This window comes from Triturus cristatus, chromosome 9 (assembly GCF_964204655.1).
Source record: "Triturus cristatus chromosome 9, aTriCri1.1, whole genome shotgun sequence".
In the NCBI taxonomy this organism is placed as follows: domain Eukaryota; kingdom Metazoa; phylum Chordata; class Amphibia; order Caudata; family Salamandridae; genus Triturus; species Triturus cristatus.
In genome coordinates this window covers 486,583,513-486,599,471 of record NC_140592.1, presented here as the reverse complement: position 1 = coordinate 486,599,471, position 15,959 = coordinate 486,583,513, and the positions used below count along the sequence as shown (strand labels likewise).

General features: G+C 50.2%; 1 protein-coding gene and 1 non-coding gene across 7 annotated transcripts in view; one reads left to right on the top strand and one right to left on the bottom strand.

Annotated features, from left to right (window-relative positions):
- The window catches only part of CTSW (cathepsin W), a 1,394,816-nt gene that overhangs the window by 321,628 nt on the left and 1,057,229 nt on the right, over window positions 1–15,959 (top strand). The gene's annotated exons all lie outside the window — the stretch shown is intronic.
- LOC146798181 (U6 spliceosomal RNA) lies at window positions 12,703–12,809 on the bottom strand. Its single transcript, XR_014969344.1, has one exon. It is a non-coding gene; the product is annotated as a U6 spliceosomal RNA (small nuclear RNA).

Genomic DNA, 15,959 nt, shown 5'->3' with positions numbered 1-15,959 from the left:
CCACAATTCCAACCTTTCTAAGCCTTTGAATAAGTAGCTGGTGGTTGACTGTGTCAAAGGCTGCGCTAAGATCGAGCAGAATAAGTGCAGCGCAGCCTCCACTATCCAGAATTTTCCTCAAGTTCTCCACCACTACCACAAGTGCTGTCTCAGTACTCTGCTGGGATCTAAATCCCGTCTGAGTGGGGTGAAAACAATTGTTGTTTTCCAGGAATGTTGAGATGGTGGAATTTACATGCTTCTCAGCCATTTTCCCTATTCCTGGGAGCAGCGAAATTGGGCGATAATTAGCTAGTATCTCTGGATCGAGATTAGGTTTTTTAAAAGAGCTCTAACCATAGCCTGCTTCCAAAGGAGAGGTACTAGTCCCTCCCTTAAAGAAGCATTAATTACTTCTAACATCACAGGTGCTACCGTCTCAGAGACTAGGTTTAAGATACTGGGGAGGCTACATCCGTAGGTGCTCCAGATTTCAATTGACTCAGGATCCCCTTAAGAGAGGATAGATTCAATGGTGGAATTGTTTCTAACAGGTGAGTAGAGGGGCTCAATGGAAGTTCTGTCTGAGGGGCTGGGATTGCACCGTAGAGGAATATCTGAGCTAACGATAGGGGGGGCAGGGGGAGTAAAAAGTGATTTGGCAATTCTAAACATTTCACGGGGACAGTTAGCTGCTAAAGCAATTCTCGTTTCTTAGTAAACAGATTTGGCAGCTTTTATTTCCAGCTTGTAGGTCCTTATTCCAAGTCTATATTTCATTGTATAAGCAACTGTAGGATCTTTCCTCCTGCTCCTCTTTAGCTTCTTACTAGCCTGCCTAAGTTCCCGCAGTTTTGGCGTATACCAAAGATTATGGTGAGCTCCTGTTTTATTGTGAGTTCGTCGCTTCGGCAGAGTTATGTCCAGCGATGACTTCAACCATTCGTTGAGTTTGTCATTAGCAGTTACTGGGTTAGAGTCTATGGAGGGAACGGTGTCCTTCAAAATGGCTGTCCAAGATTCAGTCGACAGTTCTGCCCAGGGGCGGACAAGCCTAATGCTTTTCTCAGCTAGCAGTAGAGCACCTTGCGCTGTCCAAGTAAAGGAATAAGGGCATGGTCGGACCCGGGTAGAGAGGTGGGATCATTCACCAATAAACTAGGGGCATTAGAAAAAATAGGGTCAAGTGTATGGCCTTTATTATGGGGAGGCCTTTTAACTAGTTGTTTGAATTGAAGCATCTCTAGCCCTTCAATAATCTCCGAAGCAGATAAGACCGAAGCCTCATCGAAATGTAGGTTGAGATCCCCAAGAAGGGTAAAGTCGGGGAGAGAGCTGGCCAATTCTGCAACAGTATTGGGAAGTGCTTTACAAAGATTGCCCGAGGGGCCTGGAGGACGATACACTAGAACACCTGAAAAAGTATTGATATGGGATATACCTATAGTAAAAAAAAGACTTTCACAATCTTGTAGCGGATTCAGGGTGGTGCGGCAGTCAAATATGTCTTTATGAATAATGGCTAATCCGCCTCCTCTCCCTGTTTCCCTGTCGAGCCTCTGAATTACATATCCCGGGGGTAAGGCTTGAACAATGGCGTTGCCACCATCTGCATTCAACCAAGTCTCAGTCAGAAAAAGGATATCAGGATCTTTAATTGGAGGGTCTTCATAAACTTTAAGCACAGGGCAAAATTTAAACTGACAGAATCAGCATTCTTTAGTAAAGCCATCAGGAGGCATGGAGTGTAGACACTTACTAATTGAGGATCCACTATAGCTCTTAAATTCGTTAATGGTATAGTTATAGTTTTCTCTGATTAATCCGACAGGGGTCCTGGCCCCTGGTCCCGGCCAGGCGCAGAAGGGCTTGCCTTAGGCGCGCCAGCAGTGTGCGCGTCCACTGCACAGTCGCGTCATCGGTTCTTATGATGCCGAGTGAGCGTGACCGGGCAGGCGTGGCAACGTCGGGACTAGAGCGCTGACCTGCTAATGGGAATAATCCTGAGTGTCAGGGAAATGTGTAAAAGCGCAATGACAACAGCTGAGTAAAAACAATTAAAAGCCCCCTGGAGCATTGAACACAGCTCTGTAGTGCAACAAAAGACAGTATACAGATAAAAACCTCGTAAGTCAGGTTTAAAAACAATTATAAGCCCCCTAGAGCATTGAACACATCTCCGTAGTGCAGCACAAGACAGTATACAGATAAAAACCTTGTAAGTCAGGTTTAAAAACAATTAAAAGCCCCTCTAATTGCAGATGGTACGGAGCTCTCAGAGAGCGCTGCAGGGCTGGGATCTACATTTTTACAATTACAATGGCAAGCCCCTGGCCTTTCTATCAAAGACAACCGCTCCTCAATTAATTATAGTTACTTAGGAGTGGATTCAGCAGAACTGTAACTAGAGTCTCTAGCCTTTTCCATTGGTCAGTGTCACTGTCAGGGCCCACTGTGATACAGGAATTACCATTGGGCTTGATTGGAGGAAGTGGACCTCGGTCTTTTTCTGTAACCGTAAGACCGGTGGTCACAGATTTAGTGGCAGACTGCTTCAACCTGGCTTTATGGTTTTGTAGAGTACCTCCCCGACTCCGTTTAGCTGGTGGCTCATTATTGATTGCAGTAGGCGGCCTTGACGAACCATCTCTCTGAGATTTTTTTGATCTTGTAATCTCGCTACCCTCAAAGTCACTCACTACCAACGGTGTGGGGGTTACCAGGATTTCTGGGATTATCACAAAACCATCCCATTGCGAGGGAGGTGCTTCCGGTGATAATGATGGCAAGGCATCGCATCCCCTCAAACCAGAATCCATGCCTGTCATTTCCTCTATGATTGTGGCACCTAGGCCACTTCGTTCTGGCATGAGATCGGTTGGACCCCCTTCTCCGCCCCCCTTCGTACTTGTAGCTTTGGCATGCTGGAGCTCCATCTGGGAGGACACAGGTGATTTGGCACTACTTATACCTCCTAGCGAGGAGTGTTTCTGGATAGCAATAGTGTCCAGCGAAAGGCGCCTTTCTGGTAACTGGATTTCTTTAATCAGGACAGACTCGGCCCTAATAAGAAAGGCGTCTAAAGTCTCCGCAATTCCTCCATTCGGGGGTGCACATAGTTCTTTTCTTTTGCCCATAGTCCCGAAATCAAAAACTTCCATAGGTCTCGGGGGACTTAAAATAAACACAGTAAACACAACCTGTAGCTTGATGTTGAGGCTCCTCGTGCCTTGGTCCAGACTTTAGATGGTGTGCCCAGCCCGGCCTCTTCTGGGCTCTGACGGGCATGGACGGGCCCACCCTTGGCCCGAGCGCGGCCTGGGCACGCCCGCGGGCATCCCCCGCGGCGGGAGCCCTGGGCCCCTCTTGAGCGCCTCGTGGCATGTGTGACACGGTGCGTGCCGTGCGCGCCGCAAGGCCTGCTGGGGGATGTAGTCCCAGTGTGCCCAGGCTCGTGAACGTGGCAGCAGCAGCGGTGGTGTAGACAGCAGACCTCCTGCGTGCTAAGAAGAATGCGGAATTCCAGGTATGGCCAAACAACGGTCAAACTAACAGGCACAATATCCACATTCTAGCTTGTGGCATATCCGATCACTCTCCCCTCCTCTTCCACATTGGAGGTCCTGCAGGTGCCCACGTTGCATTTGGAGACTTAACGCCTGGTTCCTCCTGGACAGCGACTACAGGCAGGCTGTTCGAGAGGAACTCAAACACTCACTTTTAAATAACTAGGCATCTGGGTTGCGCTCCTCCCGTAACTTACCTGGTCACTCAATATCAACCCCCTAACTAACCAAAGCGGACCTCTGCAGATGGCAATCTCTCCCCCTTAACACCTTCGGTAAAACCGCCCTGTTCAGAATTATGGTGCTTCCCCTATACAGAATCCGGAACCTCCCACTTCACCTCCCTCGCAGATGGTTCCGTGAATTAGATTGAATTATCATGGTATTTTTCCGGGGAAACTCGAGGTGACGCATGGCCCTTACCCTCTGTCAGCTGACCCTGTATGACGGTGGAATGGTGATGATCAGTCTTTTCCTGTACTATATGGCCACCCGCCTCATTGTGATACATGACTGGTCTCTCCGGAGGATGGTCCGACTAGGCCTACCAACTGGAACTAGATACCCTCTGGTTTTCCCGGCTCTAGGCAGTTCTCTATGGCGCCCTGATCGCTCACACTCTCCCGGCAGTGACTCGGGCGGCTCTACTGGCTTGGCGCTCTGTGCTGCGGTACATTCGATGGGATGCTAAACTCACACTAGTCACCCCTATTGCACGGCACCTGGCTTGGGGAAGTGGGGGCACTGGAAGGGTTTTGGAAGTAGGACCTGATCGGGATCACACACCTGGGGGATGTATGGTCAGGGGGACACTTACACTCCTTTCAAGACTTGCAGAACACTTACTTGCTACACTCCACTCAGTTCTATAAATACCTACAGCTCTGGCATGCCTTCACCCTTCAAGTTCCTGCAGACACTACATTTCCAGAATTCAGCCCGCTAGAAGCCAAAATCCTTATGGGAAATCTAAGAAATGGAGGAGTATCTCAGATTTATCGTTCACTGGTTAACAATTCCCCATCCACCTTAGAATATCTGAGAAACCGGTTAGGCGCAATGGCTGGGCCCTCTGGAGGAAGATGACCGGAGAGACGCCCTGATGGCCCGAGTAATTACTATCTCTGCCAGGCTTCGCCTAATCCAAATATACTACCTCCATTGCGGCTACCTCACCCCTGTCCGTCTCCACCGTGCTGGCTTTATTCCTGTCCCCAAATGTCAATGATGTGCACTAGAGCCAGTGGACTTTTACCATATGGTCTGGTCCTGTACTACCGTCACCCAATATTGGACGGCAAGTGCGACAGAGTTAGGCGTCACACTGGGCTGGGAGGTCCCACTTAATCGCTTAGCCCTTATCCAGGCAGTCATGGAAGGACTGAACCGTTCTCGTGCTGACAAAACATTCTTGGGCACAGCCACCATGGTGGCTAAAAGGGACATAGCAGCCACCTGGAAAGACCCTGCCTCCCCGGCTATCTGTAGATGGCACAAAGGATTGGAATGGTGTGCCATACAAGAAAAACCAGTGTATGAGGCGAGAGGATGTCCAGCCAAATACGATCGTGTATGGGGCAAATGGCTGGAAATGGAGAAAAAACAGGGACCCTAGCTTGGCGTGGGTAAACCTCAGGACTCAAGATGTGGTCAATCCACATATGTAAACATAATGCAACAAATTGAAAAACACATAGTGTATTACATGCCACAATTTAATGTGTTATCGTGTGTTGTTGTTTTCAAAAACTAATAAAAATTGATTATCAAATTAAAACATATTTGAAGGAGATTGCTTTGGTAGCCAACTGTTCATCTAACATTGGTCGTTCTTGTGGGGTGTCTTCCATTGTTTCTTCTTGGGCATCCTAACCTGCAGGGTATGTCTTAATTGCAGGTATTTAAATATCTGTTTGTTGGTCATGTCATATTCCGCCCTTAAGTGTGCAAATGGAATCATTCCATTAGCATCCCATGCATCTGCCAGTGCTGAGAGATGGATAAGGTCCCATTGTTTAAAGCCTGGTAAGTCTAGTCTTCTGCCCACCCACAGCGGGGAGCTTGGTGTTAGTCCCTTTTCTTACCCCATTTAATTTGTCAGTCTATGACATATGGATGTGACACTGGCAGTGGCCTGCACATTCATTACTATTTTCCACCTGTACAGTATGTGGAGGTATCCCCTCTGTCCTAGTATATCCCGGTCCATCCTTAATGCAGGGCCTGTCAGCAGGGTATAAGCCCACTCGTTTATAATATGTAGCTATGCTGACTCATGGCCTTCCGAATTTTCAGGAGTGCGATGCTCCCCTCAAACACCAATCTGTGGATTGTGGGAAGTGCGATTCGTGCAGGGCCATCTATCTAACCAGATGAACGACCATAGTAGTTTGTTCGTAGGCTCAAAGAAGGTGTCAAGGATTACAAATGGGCTGTTTTGCAAGATATAGGTAAATCTGAGAAGTGCAATCATCTTGAATAAAACCGCTCTTCCCATGAGTGAGAGTGGCAGGACACTTTAGTATTTTATGTCAGTCTCCAGCCTCCACAGCAGTGGGGTTATGTTATCCTCGTAGTTCGTGCATCCACAGACCCGGGTATTTAAAGTGTCATGTTCCCACTTTCAGCGGAAGGGGTAGTGTGTCCCCCACAGACTAGCTTCCTAAGGGGAATGCCAGGAACTTCTCCCATGTAATCCCCAACCCAGAGTAAGTGCCATAGATAGTGAATATTTCCTCAAGGAGCTTTAATGAAATGTCTGGTTCCGCAATAGAAAGCAAGATATCGTCTCCATACAGCGAAATCTGGTTCTCCTACAATTTGCTCCAGTGCCAACCCCATACCTGGTGACCGACCTGGATCCATTTGGTGAGTGCCTCTGTGGCTATGGCAGACAGCATCAGTGACAGGGGACATCCCTGTGTCGTGCCCTTCCTGATGGGGGAATTCTTGGAATACGATTCTGTTCACCTTGAGTCTAGCGCTGGGCTATGTATATAGAAATCTGAGCCTTTATAGGTATTTGGGCCTGAATCCCATTTTCTCCATAACGGCAACCAAAAAGGGCCATTGTATGGAGTTGAATGCTTCGTTTGCATCCAGGGACATGATTGCCTGTGGGGTCTCCGAGTTATCCACTGCTGCTATGCCATTGTACAGGCGTCGGAGATTCAGTTTGGTTGCCCTGTGGGGTATGAACACGTTCAGGTCTGGGTGGACCATGTGCAAAATAACACCCTCTAGTCTGTTCGCAAAGGCCTTGGCTACAACTTTGATATGTGAGTTAAGGAGAAAGATTGGTCTGTACGAGTCCCAGCTTTCTCGAGGTTTGTCTGTCTTGGGGATCAAAACAATGGTCGCGGTTCAGAGATCTCTTGGCAGCTTCTCCCCATATGCTGGGGCATACATATACTGCAGTGGGCATGCTATTCTACCTGCTATTCTCTAGAATCCCCTGCTGGGAGCCCGTTCGGACCTGGGGTCCTCCCTTGGTGGAGCTGCGTGAGTCCCAGGAGTATTTAGTTTTGTGTGAGGTTGGTCTCTAGCTCTAGGGCAGCTGTACTCTCTAGCTGCCTACAAGGTTAGTCCATTGCAAATTTCCCCAGTTCTGATTCTAGGACTGCCAACTGACTGTCATAGAAGTTCTGCATATATTCGGCCATTGTGCCCGCTATCTCCTCGCTGCCTGTGACGGTTGAGCCATTTGGTGCAATAATGCCTCCACTCCTTTCCTGGTCGCCTGTACTCAGTCATGCCAAAAGTTTCTCCGCCTTATACCCTAGTTCATATATACGTTTCTGCTTGGCGATATATGCAACTTAACTTCTGTGACAAGAGAGCAGAATTCTTCAGTTTTGGTCAAGATGGTCAGCCTTGTGGAAACCTATGGCTTTGAATGGTACTCTGTCTCCAAGTCCATAAGTTCCTGTTCTAGGTCTAGCCGCCTTTGGATTTTTCCCTTTATTCTCCTATCTCATTTGCAATGATTACCCCCCGGATGGTATCTTTGTAAGCCCCTCACCTGATCAATGTGTCCATCTCTGTCTCTGGGTTTTCTTTGAAATAATGCTCTGTGGCTTTGCCAAGGAGTTCCACTATAGCCTTAGAGCCCACCGTTGTGGGCTGTACCGACCATTAAAGTCACGCTTCAGTGTTTAAGGCCGTAGGTGAAGGCCTTTAACAAGGGACCAGACCTTTAATGGCCCTTAGAGCCTGATACGGAGGGCTCTAAGGCTATTAGAACATTCCGCCCATAGTTACTGCGCACTCTACAATACTGGTCCTTAAGTCACTGTCAAAGTTGAATGTATTACTGTCTGAAGTTCCATTGGTCTTGCCAGATTTATACAGATCACTTACATTAAATGATATTTCCTGCCTATTTCCATTGTCTCCACAGCATTCTCCTTATAACACATTCTGCATCGCATTATCGTCAAGTTTAGAACTATTTAACGGGACACAGCACCCCAGTTTATAATTCCCCTAATCCGATTCCTTGTCAGACCTTGCCCACACTCCCCACTGCACTTCTCCTGTCTAACAACCATCACTGCTGCCTTTGCCAGTGGATTTGAGGGTGGGTGGCTACAGACTAGTCTTCCATGGTCATAGGGGCTTCTTTCTTCTCACAACAGGCCACCACCTCTCACAACAGGCCACAGTGGTTCCCAATTGCCCCCAGGGTCTTGCTGCGTTTTCACATATCGCCTTAACAACTTGTTCCCAAAATGTTGCAGATGAAGAGTATGGTTTTCATGCAAGAGTATGGATCGACTCAGATGGAAGGTAAGTTCTTTATTACATGTTAGGCAATTACAGCAACATCAGGTAGGTGCTGTAAGGGCTCCATCCTCCCTCCAACTGTCGCAGTCTCTTAGTTTCCATTCTACACCACACATCAACATTCTATTACATCATTCAAGTTCAGCATTTCAGACACCCGCTTATTCATGCAGGGAATGGTGACGCAGGTACTGAATGCAGGTCCGAATAAAACTTTCACCTACGCAAAAGGCAAAACGGTTTTCATTACAATGCTTGTTTAAATAACTGGTGTGAATGAAAGAGTGATCGCTCACAAAATATGTAAGACGAGTTTACTTTTAATTTACTTGCGAAACGAGCACTTTTTTTACTGGATTAGTTGACTTTGCAAATTTTTAAAATATAGCTGCCAAGTGGTTCCATTGCACGTATAACACTTTCAGTCAATTCAATTCAATATCAAGCTTTAATCGGATCATACAAAATGTCCATAAAAGCATACTATAAAATACAATAAAAATTCATTTATAACCAATAGGAAGCAGCATTATTACATATTTAAAATATACACATAATCATTATATAATTATACATATCGTAACGAAAATACACTTTATATTGTTTCATAGTTCAAAATTTCTAAGTGAACGAGTTCATTCCTTTGTTTAATTGCCGACATTATTCATGCAGGGAATGGTGACGCAGGTTACTGAATGCAGGTCTGAATAAAACTTTCACCTACGCAAAAGGCAAAACGGTTTTCATTACAATGCTTGTTTAAATAACTGGTGTGAATGAAAGAGTGATCGCTCACAAAATATGTAAGACGAGTTTACTTTTAATTTACTTGCGAAATGAGCACTTTTTTTACTGGATTAGTTGACTTTGCAAATTTTTAAAATATAGCTGCGAAGTGGTTCCATTGCACGTATAACACTTTCAGTCAATTTGCGCTTTTTATCCAATAGCACTTTCATGATGGTCTCAAAACCCCATCATGCAAAGTGTTATAGCCAAAACTACAAGTCCCACAATGCAACGTGTTGTTGCCATAAATACCTAGACAGGCTGATGCCCCGATTACTTACCGGTAATTTTCATTACTCCGAGTATAGTCTTCCTCGCCACATGACTAACACAGTGAGCTTCAGCTCCACAACAGAACCCTCCAAAGCAAAAAAGTCAGCATCCCATGCCTCCCATCCCTTCCCAATATGGCCGCCCCATTACACCCATGACCCCTATAAGAGGCGGGCCGGCCCAACCCATCAGCCAGAAACTACCAAGCACAACATGAAGCCGATAGCCAGACAGGGAGGGAGGGATGGGAACTCATGTGGCGAGGAAGACTATACTCGGAGTAATGAAGATTACCGGTAAGTAATCGGGGCATTACCTCCTCGTTAGTCTTCCTCGCCACATGACTAACACAGTGAGCACATACCAAAGCCAAACGGCTTCATGGAAACTCACAAGAAACCAACAGACCAGAAGGGAATGCCCACGAACGAGGGCCAAACCCAACAGGCCAGAACGGGCGGAAGGACCACCCAGGGGAGAGGCAACCACGAGCAGGAAGAACCAGCCCGGGACCTAAAGACACCGGGAAGGACAAAAACCCGGACCCCAGACACAAAGTGCCGGCAGGAACCATGCCGAAAGCCAAGGCCCAAACGGGACAGAGAAAAGCTCCGGACCAGACCGCACGGAGCCAAAGGCCACAGAAAACAGAGCCCAGAGATCAAGCCGGCCAACACCGGCCAACGGACATCCCGAAAGAGGGCACCAAAAAAAACCCCCTTAAAAAAAAGGGAAACCGAACGAACAGAGGGCAACCCCACCACAGCAACCCAACAAAAAAGGCACAGCAGAAAGGGAGAAGCCGAATGACAAACACAGCAACCCCGCAAGGGAGAACACCACTCGCGAGAGAGCCGAAACCACAAGAGGAACGGGGCAGCGGAACCAGACGTAAGCAAACTGGCAAGTGCCGCAAGAAAGGAAAAAAGGGGCGCAGAAGAGAAACAGAAGGGTAAATAAACCCCAGTCACACAAAGGACCCCCCGGAAGGGACCGCGACCCCAAGGAGAGAACCCAGGCAGGAACAAGGGAACAAACAGACCCAGGAAGGTGACAGAAACGACACCGAAGAGACCTGGCCACCAAGGGGACTCAACCAGGCCACCGCAGAAAGCGGAGAACCCACAAGACCACCCACGCACAGAAGGCAGGGAAAGGCCGCGCCACAGACCCAGCCCGCCCCACACAGGGACCAAGCGAGTCGCCGAAACGAGCACCCACCAAAGGCGAGAAGGGCAGAAGGGCAGGGCGATCCAGAAACTCCGGCAGAAGAAGGAATGAGAAGGCCGAAGAGCCAACACCGGAGACCCAAAGGGAGCAAACAGCACCAAAGGGACCCAGAAGAACACCGTCACACAGGAAGCCACAAACAGGGGCGAACCCAGCAAACACCCGGGAGCACAAGGCAGGGTCAGCAAGGCAGGGGAAAACCCCAGAGCAACCAAGGAACGGCAAACAGAAGCCGGACTGGAAAATCACCCAGAGTGAAAACCACAGACCCAGCCCAGAACAAAAAAGCTCACGACAACCCCTACGGGAATCGGAGTGCAGAACAGCAGAAGTGCGTCGTCAACCAACAAAACGGCCTACAATGTAACAACCACAAACGGATGAACGGCAGAGGGGACTCAACAGGATCAGCTTCTGCGACTAAGAAACCGAACCCAGGCCCCTGCAGGAGACGCAGTAGTCCATAGCAGCACCAAAACCTCCCAGCCGTACCAGGACAGAAGCGGGAAGAGGCCGGGCAAACCGAACCAAGGAAGGACCAGAGGCACCGAGACCAACCGGAAGGAGAAAAACAGCCAGGCAACAAGACTGCAAGGAACGTCACACGAAAACGCGTGGAAACCGAGTGCAGGGGACATGCGAAAGGCACCGAAACGTACCAGGCGGAGTACACCAGTCGCCGAAGCGAGAACCCAAAACACCATACGAAGAAGGCCCCAACCAAGTCAGACAACCTCATAAGAGAATGACAGTGTGCCAACTCATGACACATAGACAGCAAGTGCGTGCCACGAACCCATGTCCTGCGAGAACCTATACAACCACAGGCACAAGACAAACCACCGAGCCACAGCACCTGGTCCAACAGAAAAAGGGGGGCAAGAACCAACCGCCGAGACAGGGAGCATGAAGAGGAGGGAGCGGCACAGCCGCAGACCCGAACACGACAGGGAGAGTCCAAAAAGGACCCCAAAGCCCACAGCACCCGGAAGACCCAGGCGGGCCCCCAACCGGGCACAAATCAGGCCCGACCCTGCACAATTAAAATTCACCCTCTCAGGTCACATGGACAGCATTGGCAGGACTTGAACCCTAGTCATGGGAGAACCTGCGCCACCAGAGGCACAAGACGTACCATTGAGCCACAGCACCCTTCGCAGAAAGTAGACCAGGCCATGCGAAACCAGGGCGGAAAGGGACGAAAGAACCGAGGGTACAGAGCGGACACCGCCGGCAAGCCGAAAGCCAACCGAGCCCCGCGCCCCAAACAGACAGAGGGGGCCGAGGGACCCACACGCACCCAGGCGCAACAGTCGGAAAAACCTAGAAGCCCACAGCCGCCCCCACAGAGAGGGGCAGCCAAACGCCAAAACCCAAACCCCAGAGCCCGCTATAGCAGGGCATCAAGCACAAGGCGGCGGGGGAGGGGGGAGCGCAGGGCAGGACCGCGACGGCCAGAAGGAGGAGGAACCAGCAAGAGAACCCGACACAGCAGGGCCCCCACCCGGGATCCCTGAACCAACCGGGGCAGAGCAGTAGGAGTGGGAAGAGAGGGAAGGCAACACATCGCCAGCGCGCAGGAAGGACGACAGCGAAGCAAAAAGACAATCGCCTACAACCTCCACCGCCCGCACCCGAAGTGAAGGCTGGCGGCGCATCCCACCACCACATAGCCACAGCGACAGAGACAGATCAAGAGGAGAAACAGAGGCGCCCGAAGCGGACGCAACAGAACACCAAGCCACCAGGCCAACAGCACACAACAACGCACCCAACGGGGCGACAAGTCCCGCATGGCACAGTAGCCAAGAGAGGGAAAAACAGAACCGGAGGAGGAAGAGGCAAGCACTCAGCCAGCACCCCCAACCACCAGGACAGAACACGCGTACCGGAAAAGTGAAGCAAAGCCTCAAAGCAGAGTTTCGATATACTGCCAACCCATGACACTGTGACAGCGATATGCAGGACTCGAACCCAAGTCCTGAGACAGCCTCGATAACCAGAGGCACAAGACTAACCAAAGAGCTAAAGCACCTGGTTCATGGAATCCGAGAAGCCCCAGAAGCAGGACAAAACAACTGCATACATGGAACGCTACACAAATTCGCGTGTCAACCTTGCGCAGGGGCCATGCAAATCTTCACTGCAACGATCCAAATATAGCATAAGTGCTGCCGAAGCGAGCACTCACCAACCACAGAAGGATCACAAAAAAGTGAGACGACCGGCGTCTCAGAGCAGTAAGAGCGGACGGCGTACATCAAACGCCATCACAAAAGAAGAGCCAGAAAGAGTAGCCAACATATGACACTTAGATAAGAGAGTGCGGGAATCGAACCCCTGGCCTGTGAGAGCCCCGATAACCAGAGGCACAGCGCAAGAAAGGCAGCAAACGCACGACGACACACAGAACATTATGCACGGGCATTGACCGTGTAGGACAACCTCACAGAACCTGCGTAATCGGAAAGCGCACGTTCACCACTACAGGAATGCTGGCGCTGAATAACAGATGTTTAGGTGACACCCAACTTAAAGGCACTCATATTATCGACCCCAGACAGAAGAAAGGACCGAGCGGACCCGCCGGGAACTGAACCCGTGACCCGTGACCCGTGACCAAGACCAAGGAGGGATGCAAGCGAGGACGGAATGGGGAGGAGGGATCTGTCAACGAGCGCTGCGCAAAAGCCGCCGAAACAGCGGTCTGAAACATGTCCTGAAAGGACCGCAGGGCAATCGTGTCAGGAGGAGCCTGGGAGGGCAGGACATCCCCATCATGGACATCCCCACCATCCATTATGCAGGAAGCGCGAGAATCACAGTTGCGAGACAAATCGAAAGAAAACCCTCGGCGCCCAAAAAGGCAAGGAAGGCGGGAGAAACACCCGGCGGGACACGCCCCTAACGAAGCCCCGCCCCCGGGACAACGAGCCGGCCCACAGCCGCGAGGATCAACAGCGTGCAGCCAGCAACGCCGCCGACCCCGAAGCGCTCCCAGCCCGGAAGAGTGAACCTGGACGCAGGTAAGCATGCGTCTCCCAAGGCTGCCCCGGCGCATAAATCCTCGCGCCCGGAGCCGCACAGCGGCCCACAGTCGGACCGAGCCCCGCAGAGCTGCCGCCTCCCCCAACGCCACGATGGGCAGGCGGGCAGGCGAATACGCGGCTCGGGGCAGGAGATGTCAACAGGGTCTGAGAAACGTAAAGCACCCGCCCGCAACTCTCGGAAGACAAAGCTCCGTACAGCTGCCGCCCGCAGAATACAACAAAAGGCGGGCGGCGAAGGGAATGCCACACACAAGGGAACCGGAAAGACCGGCCCCCACGCAAACCCCCCCCCCCCCCTTACCTGAAAACCCACGGCTCGCTAAGGCAGAGCCTCACCGGTACAAGCACAGCAACCGCCACACACACCGGGGGAAACAAGTAGGGGAATCAAAACAAGGTCCATGCCCCTAGGGTCAGCTAGAGCAGGACCTCCAACCCTGGACCCATGCACCTGCTACAGCAGGCACCACTCACCTGATGCACTCTGTAGAGAGTGCAGAACAAAAAAAACAGGCTGATGGGTTGGGCCGGCCCGCCTCTTATAGGTGTAATGGGGCGGCCATATTGGCGTGGGATGGGAGGCATGGGATGCTGACTTTTTTGCTTTGGAGGGTTCTGTTGTGGAGCTGAAGCTCACTGTGTTAGTCATGTGGCGAGGAAGACTAACGAAGAGGTAATGATATATTCCTTGATGCATACATATGTATTAATGCAACCCAGGGCATACATGTGAAATGCAAAGTAAAACTCAGTGTCTGACTTTTTGCCAAAACCAAGATGCTAAGAAAAACCTTATGCTTGCACCAATCTACCCAAGCCAGTCCTCGGCATAGAAGTGGGAGTGGTTTAGGTGGCGTGGGTGCAAAACCACTGTGATGTGCCCTGCTTTGAACTGGTGCACCGTGTCCTGCCCCGCAAGGGCGCCAATGGAGCTATGGCAAAGTGGCAGCACCCACCTCAAACAAAGGCCAACTCAAATACGGCATAGAGGAAGAGGACCGCATTGGCACACTGACGAGATAAGCCAATCGCATTTTCACACACTTTTCTTAAATTGGAGCTTTTTCATTTCCGAAAGATGTGTTCTGTGAGTTGCAGTCTAGCTTAAATTCAGTTGAAGTAATTGGAGTAAAATAATAAGACATATTTTAAAAGAGGCTTTCCTAGAAACGTGGTTTCACCGTGAAGTCCGCCATAAAGTCATGCTCCTTGAAGCTTATCCTACACTACCACGCCCTGAATTCCTCGAGCATGGTTTCCACCTGAGACCTCGTCAGTGGCATTTTTTCCAGACCACGCGGCTTGTTGGCGGGCAGTGCCTCAATAGACACCGGGTCTGCGGCTGGAAACGGTAGGAATGCGAGCAGAGAAGGGGGCGAGGAAGGACCTGGCTCTGGAATCTCGCTCTGATTAGCTGAACGCAAATATTTTGCCAGAGCACCTGCTCCCAAGGCCAGGAGCAGACAAGGAAGCCGGAAGGAAGAAGGTGCCGTGTTGAACGTCCTCAGAGGGGTTCGGCTCTCAGGCAATGCTGAATTTGTAAAAGAATGAGTGCCAGGGGCCGGTGCTATCGAAGGTCGGGGAGCCGAATACCAAGGATGTTTAATTTTAATTCCACCTCATGCCTCTTTCATCCAGCACCAGACACTCTGTGACTATTTATATAGCTCTTGGAAGTTATTTTGCCTCCCTTCGTTCTCCCCTTTGTTATGTTTTTCTGCCTTCATCTTACTCGTCCTTATCCGCTTCAGTTTTTCTCTCTCTTGCTGTAGATCGAAGCCTATTGAGAAAAAAAGGGCCGGACCCAAATGTGAAGGCTGGTGGGCCCCACTTGTAACCACCGCACCGACTCAAATTAAGTAGTACTCTCAGGCCTTGGATGGCACTGCTGTAACGCTGCATCGGAGTTTGAGCAATGCAGCTCTCTGAAGTATCTGTGAGGCGACTCGCCGCGCTATATAAAATTACCAAATGCTTAAGTTCACATTCCACCATTAGTACAGCGCCTTGCACCGAGGACCCTGCTCAACAGTGCCCCCTACATGTGCACTGGTGTCTGTCCTCCTGTCATTGGACCCCTTCCCCCATTGTCACTTCACGATCTGCAGTGTTTGGCATCTTACAGGGACTGCATCCTGTTCTCGTCTTTGTTAACAGCAGCTGACCCCTGTCGTTTGTCTTTTTCCTCCTTTACTGACTGCACACTGTGCATTGTCGGTCTCTGTTCATCCAGTATTGACAGTACCCTTTCCGTGAGTCTGTTTCTCGTGTGACAGCACCCTGCAGA